Source organism: Macaca mulatta, chromosome X (assembly GCF_049350105.2).
Source record: "Macaca mulatta isolate MMU2019108-1 chromosome X, T2T-MMU8v2.0, whole genome shotgun sequence".
Lineage (NCBI taxonomy): Eukaryota > Metazoa > Chordata > Mammalia > Primates > Cercopithecidae > Macaca > Macaca mulatta.
Genome location: NC_133426.1, coordinates 37,162,824 through 37,180,279, shown reverse-complemented (window position 1 = coordinate 37,180,279; position 17,456 = coordinate 37,162,824). Strand labels below are relative to the sequence as shown.

The 17,456-nt window shown below is 40.0% G+C and overlaps 1 protein-coding gene across 2 annotated transcripts in view; it reads right to left on the bottom strand.

Annotated features, from left to right (window-relative positions):
* Positions 1-9,560, bottom strand: part of PRRG1 (proline rich and Gla domain 1) — a 99,265-nt gene extending 89,705 nt beyond the window's left edge. The window contains 1 exon segment of one of the 2 annotated variants that reach the window (NM_001261082.1): positions 9,474-9,560. The gene's annotated coding sequence lies outside the window, so the exon portion shown is untranslated. 2 annotated transcript variants of the gene reach the window in all.
* Between the last annotated feature and the right edge of the window lie 7,896 nt (positions 9,561-17,456).

Here is a 17,456-nt window from a genome sequence, read left to right as displayed (position 1 = left end):
ATGGTAGTGAGTTTTTAGTTATAACACCAAAAGTATGATTCATGAAAGGATGGGTAAGCTTGATTTAATATTATAAACTTCTACTCAGCAAAATACACTGTCAAGAATATGAGAAGTCAAGCCACAGACTGTGAGAAAATATTTGCAGAAGACATAACATATAAAGTACTATTATCCAAAATATACAAACAATTCTTAAAACTCAGCAATGAGAAAAAAAAAAAAAAAAAAACCTGATTTGAAAATGGACTACAGCCGGGCGCGGTGGCTCAAGCCTGTAATCCCAGCACTTTGGGAGGCCGAGACGGGCGGATCACAAGGTCAGGAGATCGAGACCATCCTGGCTAACCCGCTGAAACCCCGTCTCTACTAAAAAATACAAAAAACTAGCCGGGCGAGGTGACGAGCGCCTGTAGTCCCAGCTACTGGGGAGGCTGAGACAGGAGAATGGCGTGAACCCAGGAGGTGGAGCTTGCAGTGAGCTGAGATCCGGCCACTGCACTCCAGCCTGGGCGACAGAGCAAGACTCCGTCTCAAAAAAAAAAAAAAGAAAATGGACTACATATGTGGACACCTCACCAAAGAAGATATACAGATGGATACAGATGGCAAATAAACATATGGAAAGCCCAACACCGTATGTCATTAGGGAATTGCAAGTTAAAACAACAATGAGCTGGCACTACACATCTATTAAAATGGCCAGAATACAGAACACTGACAACACCAAATACTGGCAAGGATGTGGAGCAACAGAAACTCATCCATTGCTGATGGGATTAAAAGTGGTAAGTTACTTTGGAAGACACTTTGTCAATTTCTTGCAAAACTAAACATAAAAGTAGTCCTCCTTTAACCATGGGGAATACATTCCAAGACCCCAAAGGATGCCTGAAATCTTGGATAGTACCAACTCCTATATACGCTATGTTTTTTTGATCTGACAACCTAGATGGCTACTTAGTGACTAATGGGCGAAAGGCATATACGGCATGGATACACTGGATAAAGGGATGATTCATGTCTTAGAATGTGGTAGGCTGGTGCGAGATTTCATCATGTCAAAATGGCACAAAATTTAAAACTTATGACATTTATTTCTGGAATTTTCCATTTAACATTTTCAGACCATAGTTGACCTTTGGTAACTGGAAATGTAGAAAGTGAAACCATGGATGGGGAGGGGGACTACTATATTCTCACCATATGATCCAGCAATTGAGCTCCTTTGTATTCAAATGAATTGAAAATCTATGTCCACATAAAATACTGCACACAGATATTTATAATAGCTTTATTTATAATTACTACAACTTGGAAGCAACCAAGATATTTCTTAGTAGGTGAATGAATAAACTGTAGTACATCCAATGGAGTATCATTAAGCACTAAAAAGAAATAAGCTATTAAACCATGAAAAAACATGGAGGAAGCTTTCAAGAACGTTACTAGGTGAAAGAAACCAATACGAAAAAGCTGCATATTTTATAATTCCAACTATATGACATTTTGAAAAAGGAAAAACTATGGAGACAGTAGAAGGATCAGTGGCTTCCAGGGACTGGAAGGAAGGGCAGTTGAAAAGGCAGAACACAGAGAATTTGGGGGGTAGTGAAACTATATCATATTATAATATTAATACAGTTGTGGATATGTTATACATTCGTCCAAATCCATAAAATGTCCAATACCAAGAGTGAGCCATAATATAAACAATTAGCTTTAGGTGATTATGATATGTCAATGGAGGTTCATGAACTGCAACAAATGTTACCACTGTGGTACAGGATGTCCTGACAGTGCAGGAGGTTGTGTATGTGAGGAGGGGGCATGTGAGAACTCTCTGTACTTTCCTTGTAATTTTTCCATGAACCTAACACTGCTCTAAAAACTAAAGTTTTTAAATTTAAAAACAAAGCAAAGGAATGACCCCTTCTCTTCCCTTAAAATGCTGTGATTCATTCCTAGAGTTTCCTGTTTACCCATACCTATCCCATGAATTCTACCTGGAGTATCAAATAATCATCTCAAACTCAACACAGGCAGTACGTAGTTCCTGATCTTCCCACTCAGAAATTTCTCCTCTTGCAAGCTTCCCACCATTCCCACAATCCTTCTTGCTTATCTGACTCTATGCCTTATTATTCACCCCTTCTCATTCATGCTACTCCAGCCGCAAAAACTATTTTGCTATTTTTAGCTAAAAGGTCTCAAAAAGAACCCACCTCCAGACTTTTACAATTGTTGTTCCCTGTGCTTAGGAAGCTCTTCCTCCAAATAAATGGTTTTCTTATCTTCTACAAGTCTTTGCTGACAGTGAAGTCTTCCCTGATTACCTCCCTCCAACATGCTCTATTCACCTATAGATGAATACCTATGGGTCCCCCCATTCACCTTCCCTGCTTTGTATTTCTCCAAAGAATGCAGCACCATGTCACTTAACATATATGTATATTTATGAGTATATATGTATACAAAATTATATATATCTCACATTTCTTATATTTTACTCATTTACTTTATTATCTGCCTCCCTCAAATACGATGCAAGCGCCTCAAAGGCAGAAATTTCTAATAAAATACAACTGTTTTATATAATGCTATATCCTCAGTGTTTAGAAGAATGTATGGTCATTGACAATCATACAAATACTTGTTGAATAACTGAATGAAAATCATATGAAACTTATGGCAGTCTTACAGCAAGGGCTAGGGCAATAACATTACAACACAGCATGTCTAGACTTAATTTCAAAAAAATAATTATTCGAGCTAAGTTGAAGAAAAATACACTTGTAGCCATTAGTGGTAGCTGGAACAGTTGAAATTATTGATTTATTTGCTAGCATTATTAAACTTGAAAAAATCCATTTTACTTAAGAGTTCAAGACTACTTAAGTTCCACTGAAGAACAGTAGTGTGCAAACAAACCTTCCTTAAAGAGAGTTCTTTCAGCTTCTCCCACTTCCAGCTTTAAATTTGCTCTTTTTCACTCTTTTCTCCTCTCTTTTTATAGTACCCACTAATTCCATTCTCTCCTGCTCCAGTACCATATTCCATCAATTATATGTTCATAATATTACACATTCAATCGCTCCTTGACTTCAGCAGGCTTTTCACCTCTCTTTTACATACTCCCATTTTCTTGAACTCTAAAAATCTTCAAACTCCAGTCTTTTTCTTCTATTCTCCTTTCACCACAATTTACCAATAAAACTTTTATTTTCCGTGCTTCCATATTCTGCCCACCATTGCTGAAGACATGACTCTTAACCAGGGAATTTTTTCATGCCTCGATCCCACACCCTGAAATCCAGATTTTATGAGTCAATACTGTGGGGAGGGGCACTAAACTTAAGTGTATTGTTTGAAACAGCTCCCTACGACAGTGTGATGCACACACCAGATTAAGAACCATTACCTCTATGTCTGAGTATGGTGGCTCACGCCTGTAACCGCACCGCTTTGGGAGGCTGAGGTGGTAAGATCACTTGAGCCCAGGTTTGAGACCAGCCTGGGCAATATAGTAAGACCTCATCTCAAAAAAAAATTTTTAATTTAAAAATTAGCTGGGCATAGTGGCACACACTTGTTGTCTCAGCTACTCGGGAAGCTGAGGTGGGAGGATTGCTTGAGCCCAGGAGGTTGAGGCTTCAGTGAGCCGTGTTTGTGCCACTACACTCCGGTCTGGGCATGAGAAAGGCCCTGTCTCAAAAAACAAACAAACAAACAAATACCTGTGATATGTTCTCCTGGTCATAATAATAATTATATAATACTAACTGAGAAGTATAATTAAACCAACAATCTGCACCTGAAACACACCAAAAACAAAAGAAAACCTTGTGGTCATGAAATCCAAGCATCTTCCGTCAGTCCTATCCTCTCCACATTTTAGAGGACACTCTAAACTCCAGTCTTAAAAGCACTACCGGCCGGGCGTGGTAGCTCACACCTGTAATCCCAGCACTTTGGGAAGCCGAGGCAGGCGGATCACGAGGTCAGGAGATCGAGACCACATGGCTAACATGGTGAAACCCCGTCTCTACTAAAAATACAAAAAAAATTAGCTGGGCATGGTGGTGGGCACCTGTAGTCCCAGCTACTCGGGAGGCTGAGGCAGGAGAATGGCGTGAACCCAGGAGGCGGAGTTTGCAGTGAGCCGAGATCGCGCCACTGCACTCTAGCCTGGGCAACAGAGCGAGACTCCATCTCAATTTAAACAAACAAACAAAAAAAAAGCACTACCAGCTTCAAGTGCACTCTGTTCTTAATTTTTATAAATTTTTGGTCTTTTGGTCTCCTCTCCCTTCCTCTCCACCAACTTGTCTGAATGCCATATAGATAAATGCCACTCAATGTTTTCCCAGGGACAGTAGAATCACCATCATTTATGAACTTATCAGAAATGGAAATTCTTAGATTCTATCCTAGACATCACAAACTTTGGGTATGGGGTCCAGAAATCTATGCATCTTGTGATTATTGTACATGCTGAAGTTTGAGAACCACTGTGCTAAGCAACCTGTTGGAAATACATGGGAGTTATCTACAAATACAGAACTGGAGCTCAAACAGGGTGGGAAATATCAATACATCCACATTCTGAAGTTAATTGCTACTGAAATAATGGGAGCTCACAAGAAACAGCAGACAAGCAGACATAAATAACAACAGCTAACATTTTAAGAGTACTTCTATGTGCTACACATTATACGCTGTTAGCAGTCATGCATCACTTAACAACTGGGATATGGTCTGAAAAATGCCTCTTTAGGTGATTTCGTCGTTGTATCAACATCACAGAGTGTACTTACACATATCTGCATGGTATAGCTTACTATATACCTAGACAATATGGTATACCCTATTATTCCTAGGCTACAATCCTGTACAGCATGTTACTGTACTGAATAGGCAATTATAACACAATGATGTCTGTGTATCTAAACACAGAAAATATATAGTAAAAATAGGTATAAAAGATAAAAAATGGTACACCTGTATAGGGCACTTACCATGAATAGAGCCTGCAGGACCGAAAGCTGCTCTGGGTAAGTCAGTGCGTGAGTGGTAAGTGGATGTGAAGGCCTAGGACGTTTACTGTACACTACTGTAGTCTTTATAAACACTCTCCACATAGGCTACACCAAACATATAAAAAATGTAATTCTTTCCTCAATAATAAATTAACTTTAACTTACTATAACTTTTTTACTACATAAAATTTTTAATGTTGTAAACTTTCTGACTCTTTTGTAATAATACTGAACTTAAAACACACACTGGACAGTTGTACAAAAACATTTTCTTTCTTTATATCCTCATTCTATAAGTTTTTATCTATTTAATTTTTTTAACCTTTTAAACATTTTTATTAAAAACTAAGACACAAACATACACATTAGCCTAGACCTACACAGGGTCAGGATCATCAATATCACTCTTCCACTTTCACATCTTGTTCCACTGGAAGGTTTTCAGGGGCAATAATATGCGTAGAGACATCACCCCCTATGATAACAATGTTGTCTTCTTGCCTTCCTGAAGGACCTATCTGAGGCTGTTTTACATTTAACTTTATATAAGTAGAAGGAGTATACTCTAAAATAATAATTAAAAAGTAGAGTATAGTAAATAAACCATTAGCATAGTTATTTAATATTATTATCAAGTGCTATATACTGTAATGCACTGCACTGTGATATTACAAAGGCTACAAAGTCACCAGGTTTTTCAGCTCCATTATAATCTTATGGAAACCATCATCATGCATGTTGTCCATAGTTGACCAAAATGTAATTATGCATCACATCACTATATACCTGATATTAATTATCAGGTATTATAATTATCATTTTCACAAGTGAGGAAACTAATGCTCAGAAAGAAGAGTGTAAATTCTTGTCTTGCCTCCAATTTTCGATTCCTCCAATTTCCATGCCCTTGACTATTGTACATACAGTGAGAAAAAGAGTTTTGAACAGAACCCTAGGAAGACTGTAGAGGTGACTGAGGTTAACTGGTCAAAGAATTAGAGGAAAAAATCAGAAATATGAGGAGGAAGTCTAAGTGAGGAATGTTTTAAGAAGGAAGGCATAATCACAATGGTTGGTTTCAAATATTTTTTCATTCAGTAGGTCCACAGATGATGCAGAACTTTAAAAAAAGTTTTATGGATGCTACTCTTCCTCCCCGAGTTTTAAGTTTTAGTCAAAAAAACAGGGACGCCTGTAATCCCAGCACTTTGGGAGGCCGAGGCGGGCGGATCACAAGGTCAGGAGATCGAGACCATCCTGGCTAGCTAACACGGTGAAACCCTGTCTCTACCAAAAATACAAAAAATTAGCCGGGTGTGGTGGCGGGCGCCTGTAGTCCCAGCTACTCAGGAGGCTGAGGCAGGAGAATGGCGTGAACCCGGGAGGCGGAGCTTGCAGTGAGCTGAGATTGCGCCACTGCACTCCAGCCTGGGCGAAAGAGACTCTGTCTCAAAAAAAATAAAAAATAAAAAATAAAACAGGGACTAACTTGAAGTGTGTTGGGAACAATGACTAATGTTATTTTTAAAAGTGAAATTTTTAAAAAGTGCTTTTGCATTCAGATGAATAAGGGAAAAATGAAGAAAAATAAGGGTTACTAATGGTCATAGTTCTCTGTCTGCTTTGCATGCACAGAAGGCTAGACTAAGCAGGTAGCCAATCCTGACTTATTTTTAAACTAAAGAACCAATTCCATTCTTTTATAAAGTAAGTGACCATCTGCTCACGGTATTTTCTCAAATACATAAATCCACTCAGGAGAAGAAGGCTGGAGGTGAGGAGCAGGGGGAAGATAATTCCTGTTAGGAGCCGGAGGTAACTGGAAGGCCAGTGATCCTGGCGGAGTTAAGAGAGATGTCAAAGGCAGGTTGACAGAAATGGTTAGACCAAGCCTATCAGGGAACTATAACATGAAGAGACCCATTAGCCAAAGGCTGAAAATACTTTAAGATTTTAAAGGAGTATAATACAACTGGTTAGGTCACAGCTTGTTTTAGTTATATCACCCTTCAGAGAATACCATCTGGCAACTTGATTAATTTGCAGTACTTCCTAAATTCCAGCAGCAACCTATTTGTGTCTTTCTACAAATAGTTAACTTCACTAGTTTTAGTATCAGAAATTGGCCTTTTTAAAAACTTCACCTTTTTCTGATCCCTATTTTCCCTTTATCTGTAGAGTTTTTGCACCTCTTTTTAGAAGGATAAACTATGACTAATACATGAGAACATATTTCCACACTCAGTGCTTATCCATATTCCAAATAATGCTGCTCAAATATTAAATATAATTTCAGAATTCTGAATTTCTTGTATTATCCCATGAACTTTACGCAATATGAATTACTATCTTTCTTTTCTTTTCTTTGTTTTTCTGAGACGGAGTCTGTTGCCCAGGCTGGAGTGCAGTGGCGCCATCTCGGCTCACTGCAAGCTCCACCTCCCGGGTTCACACCATTCTCCTGCCTCAGCCTCAGAGTAGCTGGGACTACAGACGTCCACCACCACGCCCGGCTAATTTTTTTGTATTCTTAGTAGAGACGCAGTTTCACCGTGTTAGCCAGGATGGTCTCGATCTCCTGGCCTCGTGATCTGCCCGCCTCCGCCTCCCAAAGTGCTGGGATTACAGGAGTGAGCCACTGCGCCCAGCCTATGAATTACTACCTTTCTAACAGCATTTATTAATATATATCTGTAAGTGAGTATATTAGGTGCTTACCACATGCCAGGCAGCTCTAGGTATAAGTGTAACATAGAAGACTGAGGGTCTAGTAGTAATGGAGAAAAAAGGCAAGTGATATAAATTTAACAGAAAAAGGTGTGATTAATTCACTCTGGAGTAGATGGCAAAATTTTTCGAGAAGTGAATTAGGCTAAGTCTATCAGGCACTAGAAAAGAGAAAAGGCATCCCTAACACTCCCCGTCCCCCACCTGCCCCAAATTTGGGAAAATTTAAGAAAGAATAACATAACAAAACCAGAAGAAATCCTGTTCACCTCATGCCTGGGGTTGGTGCAGGGGTAGGGGTTAGGGGGGTAATTGTGTTTTTAAGTATACTTCAGAAAGTAAACGTTTATAAAACAGGATTTACAATCAAGGGAAAGGGGTGGAGGAGGAGGAAGTTCAGTTTATTTTGTTGTATTAACTTAAAACAAATGAGGAAAAATATCAACATCTATGCTTGGGAACACATATACTATCTTTCATGAAAGTCCCTAAGTTTGAAAATGAAAGCATATGGAGCTTTATCCAATATTACAATATTTGCCCTAGTGTTTTGTATCCTTAATATTATTTTCAAAGGTTCTAAAGTGAGTCGGCCCAAGATCTTGACAGCACATCCACACACATGCCCAATAATCCACTCTTGATTGAAACAATCAACAGTAGCCTAACCAACTTTTCACTTACCCTGACTTGGACACCTTCGCATCCTTCAAAGTCTGGCTTTATAGTATGACCATCAACAGACAAATAATTAAGCTCTAAGTTTTGTTACTCCACCTCTTCATCCTTTCATTCAATTATTTCCTCTCAAATCCCATTAGCTTCGCTTTTCTCCTAAAGGGACTCGTAGAAAATACATGCACAGCACAATCACAAAAACCAGTGGCTGGAGCCAGAGTCCAAACGCGCACACACTAATTTCCAGTCGTATCCCTCTTGGGGCTGTTCCTACCAGTGATCAAATTCAGCGGACCAGGAAGAAGGAAAAAGCTGAAGCAGGAAGACTCTTCTCTTCCTTCCACTTCCCCCCACGCCGCCTCCCCCTCCCCCCGCTCTCCCGTCCCCCAGGGCCGCACCGCCACCGACCTCGCACGCACCCCCTCCCACTGTCACCCGCCACTGCCTACAAAACAGTCATAGCCTTTGTTAAAATGTCCACGGGCACAATGGACCAGAAGAGGGACACATTCCCGAGGGTGGGTAAAGGAAAGTCACACGAACGCCACGCCCTCCTTGGGACTAGCCCGGGCCGACAGCCCACCGCCTCCAAATCCTTTCCCCTCCGACGGGGAATGTTTCTAGCAACTCGGCACCAGAGAAAGCAGCGCTGGAGGAGGGGATGAGCCTGGGACGTCCCTCAGAGGCACCAAGCAGGGAACTGAACTTGAAGCTGGGACACCCTCCAGCACCGTTGGCAAGCCTCGCGGTCCTGCCCAGCCTGTGTGCGGACTTCCAGCCTCTGAACTCTATTCCTTCAATTTTTTTCTCGTCATACCCACCCTCACCCACTCCCGCTACCATGCACTCCGCTCCCCACGCGGCCCTGGCCGGACGCCCACAGGCAGCGTCGCTACCAACGCTACCGCACATCTGACGGGTTTCTCCTCGCAGAACAGAAGTCACCCACACACACCCCAATCCTTCCTGGGGCGCCTCGCCCCGATCACGTTTCCCCAGCTAGGAACCCAGCGCGGCCACCACACTCACAGCGGGTCCGGCTCCGCTACTCGGCGTTCTGCGATCCGCACGTCGCGCCTGCGCGCTCCTATTTCTGCTGAGCCTAGCCGGAGCCAGGAACCGGGAGCGGACTGGAAGGGAGGTGGAAAGAGGCGGGGGCTGGGCTGGGGCGGGGTTAGGAGAGAAGGGGCGGGAACGAGCTGGGGCGGAGGGTGGGAAACAAGGGGCGGATCCTCCACCGGTTCTGCTGGGAAGAACCAGCGCTCAGGGCATCCTGCTGGAGCTTTCCACTCTTGCGGTTTATTTATAACACATACAGAAAAGCCGTCGAGACCCGTCTGTGCACTCCCACACGCACTATGGAGAAAGCCTGGCTCGGCGCGGGCCCAAGTAGTCAGCTCTCGGGCCGCCACGTCTCTCCTTCTGGCTACCGCGGGTCCCTGCCAGCCTTTTTCTCTTTCGCATACATACCTCACCACACATTATTCCTTTTCCTAGTCGTTTCTCCTCATCGCGTACTCTTCAGCCGTGGTGAAGTGAGGGACATAAGGATTTCTCGTCCACAGACCGCCTGTGTAGGGCATCCTAGTTAATATACCTCTTTGCTATGTGTGAGCCCAGATCGTGGTTGGTGACTATTCGACCATTGCCCACTGTTAAAGCTCAGAGAATTGCCCTTTCCTTGAGAAATAATTCCCTTGCCACTGTTTCCGGACAACTCTTGGTGACAAGTATCTGCTTTTTCTTAAAAAAAAAAAAAAAAAGTCTTGTACAAACTTACCCAAATATCTTGAGAAGAAAACCCATCTTTGATCTCGTTTTTTAGGTAGAGCTGGAGCTATCTTAGAACTTGAACCTTAGAATTCTACAGGCCCCTCTAAGAAACAGAATAAAAGGCTTTTGCTATTGTGTAAACTTTGACCTAATGCTTGGAGGTTTTCTGGCATTTTGCATCATAAGGAGCCTAGCTTGATTATTATTCCATGCTGCATGCGTGCTTGGTTTTAAGTTGTATGCTTTTCTGTTTACAGTCTGCTCAGCTGCGGCATCTCACATGTCTTCAGATCAGCTATTAAAATAAACACACACCTGAGTGAATGCAAAGTGAATTGGGCTGTGGGCCTGAAGTGATTTATTCCAAACTAACTTCCCCTTCTTTTTACTTTAATTGTGATGGAATTAAGAAACATTTGGCTTATTAAGAATAAACGAATTGCCACAGGACCACACCAATAGTCTCCCCCAGCAAGTATTTTAACTGTGATGGGGACATTTTATGGGAGAATTTGGTAATTGCCCTTAAAGATCTGAATATCCCGAAATTCTTCCATTTAATCTTTCTTGTCTTCCATTGATATATTTTACAAATCAGATTTTCTAGAACTCATTTCTATCTTGCACTTGTCAAATAAGCCTAGGGAGGATGTAGAGAAATCTATTGCCAAAAGGTATATTGGTAATGTAGACACAAATTTTGCACGATTAATAGATCTGTAGCAGGACTTTGTCCTATTCATTTCACTAGTAAAATATTTCACATACAGGTTCTTAAAAAAAAAATTCTGGGTTAATAAAAGATTTGCATCCTTAATAGATGTGTATATGTGTTGTTGTTGTTTTTAAACTTTTCACTTGATTATTATTTTTTCTTTTTTGTCTAAATTTTTCAGGATATTTTGGTTGAAATGATAAGAACTAGATTGAAGTAGATTGGGCAAAAAGAGGAAGTTATTGTGTAACCCAAGTTGTGAAAGGGTAGTTCTATGATTGGCCATAGGATTGAATGGAACCAGCAACAGGAATGCTTCAAATTCCAGCTCAGGCTCTCAGTCCAGACAGGGTCATTCTAACAGAACATCTCAAAGTCATGTTCTGCTGGTTTGGCACCATAGCCTCTTACAAGTTGCTCACACCTACCAAGTTGCTACCAGACAGAAAGTATTTCTCTTCTCTCACTTCCAGTTTTTAAAGCAACAGTTAAAGCATCTGATTGGGTAGGATTGAGTACCATAACCACTCCTGAAAAGAAAATGCATATGTGACACAAGAATGGGACCCAAGTATAACCACATGGTTAAAGAAAAAAAAAATAAAGAGAAAAATTCCTAAATGAAAACAAACAGTAAGAGGGAGATGCCATTTTCAGAAGAGACAGGCATTGGACAGACCAAAAAAAAAAAAAAAAAGAAGTCCACCATAGAACATCTGTATTTAAGGAATACAGCCTTGGAATTATCTTTGACCCCTCTTTCTCTCCCTCTCCCTACCTCCCCAAATATTCAAGTATTAACAAAGCTGGTTAACGGTGTCTATGTATTAGTTTTCTGTGGCTACTCTACAAAAATTACCACAAACTTCATGGCTTAAAACAACACAAATTTATCATATGGTCCTGGAGGAAGTCTGACAAGAGTCACACTGGACTAAAATCAAGGTGTTAGCAGAGTTGAGTTCCTTTATGGAAACTTTTTGGGAGAATCTTTTTTCTTGCCTTTTCCACATTCTAGAGACTTCCCACATTCCTTCATTCCCGGCTCTATTCCATTTTCAAAGCCAACAATAATATTACTCTGACACACTGACACTTCTGCCTACCTCTTCCACACGTAAGCACCTTTCTGATTATATTGGGCACATTAAGATAATCCGAAACAGTCTCCCTATCTGAAGGTCAAATGATTAGCAGCCTTAATTATATCTGTAACTTTAATTCCCTTTTGCCATGTAACATATTTTCACAGGTTCTGGGTATTGGCACATGGATATCTTTTGGGGCACATTAATATCCCTACTACAGTCTTTCTTTTCATAAAGGTAACAAAGCCTAAGCCACTGGTTTTGAAACTGAAACACTTGTAAAAAAAAACTACTGATAAGGCCGGGCGCGGTGGCTCAAGCCTGTAATCCCAGCACTTTGGGAGGCCGAGGCGGGCGGATCACGAGGTCAGGAGATCGAGACCATCCTGGCTAACACAGTGAAACCCCGTCTCTACTAAAAATACAAAAAAAACAACCCCGTCTCTACTAAAAAATACAAAAAACTAGCCCGGCGAGGTGGCGGGCGCCTGTAGATCCAGCTACTCGGGAGGCTGAGGCAGGAGAATGGCGTGAACCCGGGAGGCGGAGCTTGCAGTGAGCGGAGATCGTGCCATTGCACTCCAGCCTGGGCGGCAGAGAGAGACTCTGTCTCAAAAAAAAAAAAAAAAAACTACTGATATCTGGATCCTACCCCCAGATATTATTATTTAATTGACCTGGAGACCCTTGGCCCCTCTAAACACACACAGAATTAGTTGGATCAGGGTGGAGCATCTCTGACCCATTCTGGGCCAGAGAACTTCCCTGGGGATTTAGAATAGCGGCAGGGAATTGGTAACACTGGGTGTCTGAAACTATAATGTGTCAATTTAGGAACTATAACATAAGGAGAATCTTAGGAAAACAAATCTGGATTGGATGGAAGAGGAGAGAGACAGAAAGAGGTAGACACAGTGGAGCTGGTCCTGGATCCTCAATGGTTGTCTGCCTCATAGTTACAATGGCATTCTTATCATTTGCTTCTGTGAGGAACCACTGAATCCTCATAAGAAGGTATCTTATTTTGCTGAAGCTAGCTCAAGTTAGTTTCTCTTGCACACACTGTAAAATATTCTAATTAATATAGGATGAGAGCTTAACTTTCCTCCAATTACTTTTTTCTGATACGTTTTTTGTTAAATAAATAAAGCAGGCTTAAGAACCAGACTTTAGAGTTGGTATTCCAGGTCTTCTGTCTACTTCACCAGCATCCATCTCCCAGTTACCCCATATTATTCCACTCCTCCTTTCACTTTATAGTTACTCAAAAGCCCAGAAGAGGCCTCATAAATTATCTCAGCCTCATCTCCATCCAATAGTCCAAGTCTCCCTTAGACACACCAGTTAGGTGTAAATCCGGTTCTCTTCTTGACTGATGTCAAGTCAATATTAATGACTTGCAAATCAAATATCTAGCCCTAATCCTTCTCCTGATTTTCAGATCTCTAGTTTCCTGGCTAATGGATTATTCCTCCTCGAGGTATAAGAAATGAAACTCAATTTCTCTTCCAAAATCTGCCTTCCTTCTTGCATTTTATTTTCTTCATAATGAAAATACTATGCACCCCGTCAAACACATTAGAAGTGGTAAATCCCTCATGACCAGTTTTTCTCTGTCCTCAGTTTTCTCTTCATTCTACCTCCTACATGTTTCTCATATTAATTCATCTTTCCTGCCTCACTTCAGATGTATCACCAATCACCTGAGCTACCACATGATCTCCCAGCTGGTTTCCCTGTCTTTAGTTTCTCCCGAATCCAATCCACCCTTCCCAGTTCTGCCAGATAGCTTTATACACACAAATGTGATCAAGCCACTGTACTAGTTAAAGACATTTCATGACTCCTGTCCACTTTACCATAAAATACAAACTTTTTCAGCACAATCAAATCTTGTTATCTGGCTGCATTGCACCTTTGCAAACTCATTCCCCTACCCATCATATGCACCCTAAGCTGCTAGCTATATTTGCCTTATACTTTCGTGCTGTGAGGACTTTCCTGTTTTCTCTCTCTGGCGGACACGTTCTTACAGATCCAGCTCAAAGACAGCCACTACATAAATTCTTCCTGGTGCCATTCAAGGCAAAGTAAATCAGCTATTGATACTCTGCTTGCTATCTCTGTACTTGCATCCCCCTTCTTAAGGCTTATGCCTTAATATATTTATGCCTACATCTTCCTCTTCACTGAGAGATCTCTGCGTGGAGAGACAGACAGTGTAGCTCTAGCGTTAATCACAAAGCATGACATATACTGGGTTGGAAAAAAATCTTGTGAAAAAAGAACAAAAGGAAGGAAGAAGAAGACTCCATGTTGTCTTCTGCTCATGATTTGCCAATGCTTTTTAAAATCCCTTGTGTTACTAATCATTTCACCAACTTCCAATTCAATAGTTTATGCCAAACACCCATTTCAAGACTCATGTCTAAAAATATTGGAGGGGTGTATACTCTGAATGATCCCCTACTTTGATAAATCTTTTCTTTTCAGACTTTTAATCACTTATGTATTCAATTCATACTAATGATGTAATTTTAGCCCTTCCTGAATGTCATATTCTTTGGCACTTTTACATTTTTAACTCCCATGTGGTTGGTTACCTGCAGGAAAGCAGGGTTTAATTTTTGTATTTCTTTTTTTTTTTTTTTTTTTTGAGACGGAGTCTCGCTCTGTCACCCAGGCTGGAGTGCAGTGGCCGGATCTCAGCTCACTGCAAGCTCCGCCTCCCGGGTTCACGCCATTCTCCTGCCTCAGCCTCCCGAGTAGCTGGGACTACAGGCGCCTGCCACCTCACCCGGCTAAGTTTTTTTTGTATTTTTAGTAGAGACGGGGTTTCACTGTGTTAGCCAGGATGGTCTCGATCTCCTGACCTTGTGATCCGCCCGTCTCGGCCTCCCAAAGTGCTGGGATTACAGGCTTGAGCCACCGCGCCCAGCAATTTTTGTATTTCTTTTGTATCTTCTCAAAAATTCTTAGTAAACATTCATGTAGTAAGACATATTATATGATAAAACCAGGGTAATAAATTTAAAAAGATTGAAATAAAAAGCATGTACTCTAACTACAATGAAATTAAATTAGAAATGTGTAAAAGTATCATACCTAGAAAAATGTCCTATATTTGGAAACTAAATAATGTAAAAAAAAAAACATGTTTTATATACTAGCATACAATTAGAAAATAATTTCAAAACAATGTCAGAACAATTTGATTTATAATAACATCAGAAACTATAATATGGCTACAAGTCAATTTAATAAAAATATGCAAGACTTCTTTATTATAAAACACAAAACACTGATGAGAGAAATTTATCAAGACCTAACTAAATGAAAAAAATATATCATGTTCATGGATGAAAAGCCTCAATATTATTAATATATCATTAATCCCAACATTAGTTTTAGTGTCAACACATTCCCAATTATAATCCAAGTGGACTTTTAAGGAAATAGACCAACGATATAAGGCATATAGGAAAATAAAGGCATATAGACATACAAAGGAAGAACCTAGATTATGCAAAGTAATTTTGAAAAAGAACAAACTTAGAGGATTTACAATAATTGCCTTTTAAGATCTACTATAACGTAATGGCAATCAAGACAGTGTAGTGTAAAAATGAACAAACATCAATAGAGTTGAATAGAGAAACTAGAAATGTCTCTCCACTTATATGTTCATTTGATTTTTTGATAAAATAGCCAAGGCAATCCATTGGGGACAGAAAAGCCTTTTCCATAAATACTGCTGGAACAACTGGGTATCTATATGCAAGGAAATGAAACTCAATCCCTGCCTCATGCAATAAACAAAAATTAATTTGAGATAGAACAATAGACTTAAATGTAAAAAGTGAAACTATGAATCTTTTATATGAAAACATAGACTATCTTTGTGATTTGGAGATAGACAAAGGTCTTTTAGAAGAAAGAAAGCAATAATTGTAAATGAAAAATAATGAAAAATTAAACCTTAAAAATTTAATATATTTACTCATCAAAAAACACCATTAAGAAAATTAATAAACAAGCCTCGGGGTGGGAGAAAAATTTGCAAAACATATATCTGATAAAATACTGGTATCAAAATACATACAAAATTTTTGCAACTCAACCATAAATAAATTAAAAATTAACAAAAACTTTGATAGAAAATTCAAAAGGGAAAAGATACAGCCAATGAATATATGAAAATGTGTCCAACATCATTAGTCATAAGGGAAATCCAAAATAAAACCACAATTAACTAACATAGCACACTCACTAGTTTGGCTAAACTTGAAAAGACTAACACCAGCAAATGTTGGGGAAGATAAGGAGTCATTGGAACATTTATATGTTGTTGGTGGAAGTGAAACATACAATTACTTTGAAGAAAGATCTGAAATTTTTTTCTAAAGCAACACATATACTTACTTTAAAATCCATCAATTCCCCTTATCAGTATTTACTCAAGAAAAATGCATACAAAAAATTACTAGTACAAGAAGGTTCATGGCAGGTTTATTTATATTAGGCCATAATCTGGAGAACAATGGATTAAAAAAACAGATATCTTTACTCAAAGGGATACTACTCAGAAATAAAAAGGAATGAACTGCTGAAATAAGTAATAATGTGGATGAATCTGAAAATAACTATTGAGTGAATAAAGCCTTACATGAGAGAATATGTGTTGTTCTATTAATAGGAATTTCTAGAGCAAGCAAAAATCATCTATAGGGGGAAAAAAAGAGGGATATTTTCCTGTGGAGTGTTGGGAGATTGGCTGGGAAGTAGTACAAAGGCTTGAGATAACTTTCTGGGGTATTATCAATATTCTATATTTTGGTTATACAGATTTGTTCATTTGTAGAAATTCATTGAATGATACACTCAAGACATTATGCATTATTTTGTGTGAAAATTTTATCTCAAATGAAACACACACACACACACACACACACACGCACACACAAATACAAGGTGGGCAGATCGCTTGAGGCCAGGAGTTTGAGAACAGCCTCGGCAGCATGGTGAAACCCTGTCTCTACAAACAATACAAAAATTAGCCAGGCATGGTGGTGCGCACCTGTAGTCCCAGGCCTAGGTGGGAGGATCACTTGACCCTGGGGGTGGGGCAGAGGTTACAGTGAGCCAGATAGCACCACTGCAATCCAGCCTGGGTGACGAAGTGGGACCTTGTCAAAACAAACAAACAAACAAACCACCACCACACAACCATACACACACAAATAAATATAGTTGTTCCTTTGTCTCTCAGTATCAGCAAAGATTGTTTCCAGGATCCCTGCAGATATCGAAATCTACCCATGTGATCCTCTGTTGACCCTGTGGAACCTGTAGATACAAAAAGGTTGGCCTTTCCATGCCTGGTAATTACTGAATTTTTGATCCATGGTTGATTGATTTCATAGATGTAGAACCCAT